This window comes from Octopus bimaculoides, chromosome 7 (genome assembly GCF_001194135.2).
Source record: "Octopus bimaculoides isolate UCB-OBI-ISO-001 chromosome 7, ASM119413v2, whole genome shotgun sequence".
Classification (NCBI taxonomy): domain Eukaryota; kingdom Metazoa; phylum Mollusca; class Cephalopoda; order Octopoda; family Octopodidae; genus Octopus; species Octopus bimaculoides.
In genome coordinates, this window is record NC_068987.1 from 24,656,979 (window position 1) to 24,660,651 (window position 3,673).

At 36.9% G+C, this 3,673-nt stretch overlaps 1 protein-coding gene across 1 annotated transcript in view; it reads right to left on the reverse strand.

Moving 5' to 3' along the window:
- The window catches only part of LOC106872811 (ATP-binding cassette sub-family C member 5), a 104,556-nt gene that overhangs the window by 40,233 nt on the left and 60,650 nt on the right, over positions 1–3,673 (reverse strand). The window lies entirely within an intron of this gene.

Sequence of the window (3,673 nt, forward strand, 5' to 3'; positions counted from 1 at the left end):
TATATATATATATGTATATATATATATATATATGTATATATATATATACATATGTATGTATATATGTATGTATGTGTATGAAGACTGTGACCGCAGAAGTCCAGAAGTTCAGAACTCCAAGAGGTCCAGATCTCACTGCATGTGACTTTTACCTGTGGGGTTACACAACAGAGGTGTATAAGACAAAACCTCGCACACTAGAGAACTTGGAGACACGGATTCAGAAGGTCCTCAATGATATCCAAGACGATATCCTTCATAAGGTTGATCATTCCATCCCTGGCCGTTTGTGGAAACTGGTTGATGCCACTAGTGTTTACATTGAAATATGAAGATTTACTTTCATTTTGCCATTTAATAAAGAACGTGTATCATTTGTTTCAATACATTTGTAAAAGGATTATAGATTTTATTACCAATTTTTAATGCCTACTTACTTTCCACCCACTCATCCTGTGTGAGTGTGTATACACACACACACACACACACACACACACACACACACACACACACACACACACACACACACACACACACACACACACACACACACACACACACACACACACATACACATACACGCACACACACATATGCATGTATATTTATGTACGTGCCTCTTTTTGGCCACACACTGTTTTGACAATCAGTGTTGGTTTCTTTATGCCCTCGTAACTTAGCCGTTCGGCAAGAGAGACCGATAGAATAAGTACGAGACTTAAAAAGAAAAAAGAAGTACTGGGATTGATTTATTCGATTCAAAACCCTTCAAGGCGGTGCCTCAGAACAGCTGTAATCCAATGACCGAAACACGAACTGCAGTTTAATTTTTTAGCACTAATTTTCCGGATTATAAATTTCCTCTTCAAACAATATAATTATAGTTGAGGTTAATTAATGAGGTTAATTAAATATTAATTAATACCTTTGATCGGACTACTAGACTGGTACGTTATTTCTATCGCCTAGTATAGCTGGAAGGAAAGTTGAGCTCAGCTGGAATTGAACTCGGAATGTGAAGAGCTGAAACAAGTCCTGCAAAACATTTATTTTACGCTCTAACAATTCTGCCAGCTCAGCGCCTTGGAATATATTTATGTCTACACGACATTTGCATCTCTTTGATCTTTGATCGTTATTAATGTTACGGTCATGCCATAATTTAGCCCCAGATCAGTCACGATTGAGCAGACTTATGATCAAAAGCAATCAAAGCTCGACCATTGTGTTATATTGTCTTATCAATGATGATATCATTCAATCACATAGTGCTCTTTCCCCTTTTATAGTAGCAAAATGTGATTCAAGAAAATCTGACTGCTATTTTTGGCATATCAAGAGGTTAAATACAGGCCTCCTTACCTTTTTGCATGTCTACATAGTTTCGACCCAGGAATCTTTAATTCTACAAAAATGATAGTCTATTCTAGAAATTCTCTCTCTCTCTCCCTCTCTCTCTTCTCTCTGTCTCTCTCTCTCACACACACACATACACGTACATCCATGTATTCCTATATGCATACATGGATTTATGCATGCACGAATGCATACATAATCATATATAGATACATAATTGATACATGCATACAACCTATCCGTACATAACATGCATTCATACATGTACATACATATATACATACATACATACCCAGGAATCAGGCACTTGATAACGATCGAAGATGGAACTGATCGAAACATAGTAAAGATATAAGCATTGTAAATTTAGTCTGAAGTTGATGTTAATTAATCTGAAAAATGATAATCTTAATAGCAACACATCCCAGACATGTAGACTCTAAATCAACATCCATGTCTTTATCTTTTTCTTGAAATACAATGGTTCATGAGGTTTTTGAAGCGTTAAGCAAACGATAATGAAATATTTTTACTAGATTTTTTTTTCGTTTTGTATAAACACAATTGCGTGTGTACTCGTTAACAATAGCCTTGTTAAACATGAATCTGGGAGAGAACTCTAATGAATCAATCAATGATTACTGTATTTCCGAGAGATATTTGTGCAGATCCTGAAAGACGTGTGCATAATCTGTTGGCTGAGTATAGTCATTTTCTATCTAATGTATAAGTAGTACAATTAGTAATGTCTTTTATTATTATTGACGAAGGACAAAATGCTTAGTGGCATTTCTTCCGCCTTTATACTGAGTTCAAATCTCACAGGTATCGACTTCGCCTTTTGTCTTTTCGCGGTCAATAGAATACATCGACCCCAGTTGAACTCAGGGGTCGATGTAATCGATTAGGCCACCCACTCAAAATGTCAGGCTTTGTGTCTATAGCAGAAATTATTATTATTATTATTATTGAGTGAGAGAGCAGTGCATACCATCAAAGTGGCCCTGGGGTAAAAAATACGAAGTCCAGTATACCCATCATGACTACTCGTCTGATGAGGGTACACCAGGCACATGCATCACAACCATATGTACACAACATGGTGATCTCATATCAAGATAAACAGCACATGACCTTGCAGGTGGAGGCCCAGTTAGAATTACTATTTTTATTATTTTTTTTCCAATTGAATTGCATTTTATTTCGTCTTCTGACCGGGTCTCAATCAGTGACCTAAGGCACATATATATATTAGATGGAGAGAAATTTCCTGAGAATGTGGGCAGTTTATGTCAACACAGCTTTTGAGTTTTATAGATTGTTGGTTTCTCAGAGCTCTGGTCAGAAAAATTTGTCAGTACCTTTCTTGATCATTCCCAGAGTACCTACAACAACAGCGATGATTTTTTGTTTTCAATTTCCACGTCCTAGGTATCGCAATCTCAAGGTTCATATATTTCGACAGTTTTTAAAATTCTTTTGCTGAGATGTTTCTATCAGTAGGTACTGCCATATCAATTAACAGGCATGTTTTTGTTTTAGGTCTTTGAAGACGATATCTGGTCTGTTAGCATTTATTCGTCTGTCTGTATTCTATAATTCTGTAAGATGGTAACGTTCTCTCCCTCATGTCTAGTTCTGGATGGTATTCATACCAGTTCTTTGGGTGCGGAATACCATAGTAACGGCTTACGTTCCAGTGCAAGTATTGGCCAACTCGATCATGCCTGGTTTTATATTCTGTAGAGGCAAGGATTTAGCAACCGACAACAATGTGGTCAATATTCTCAAGTTTGTCATTGTAGAGTCTACACTTTGTGTCTACCTCATTGAGTGTGACATTAGCTTGATAGTTCCGGGTGAGGAGACTCTGGTCTTGTGCTGCTAGGATGAGTCCTTCTGTTTTGGTTTTCAAACCAACACTCTACAGTCACTGATGGGTTCTTCTTATATCTGCATCAGCTTCCCCAGCTCGTTTGGGGTATTGCCCATGCAATGGTTTTTCTTTCCAGTCTTGATATTTCCTTCAAGCTTTCTTGTTTGGCTTTTCCCTTTTTCTTCTCTATGCTCGTCTTCTTTATTTATTCTTCACTCTGATGAAGCTCCGTGTTTCAGATCGGTTTTATTATCAAATATGATAAATATTTTAGCATATCAATGGCAATACCATACAACACTGGAAGCAGAAACAGGTGTTAGATGGGATGCAATCCATTTGTATTGAATTAATAAATAATAATTGATGTAAGTCAATTGTTGTTCATCGATAGTTCTCCATTTCTATCTTCTCTCTCTCTCTCTCTCTCTCTCTCTCTCT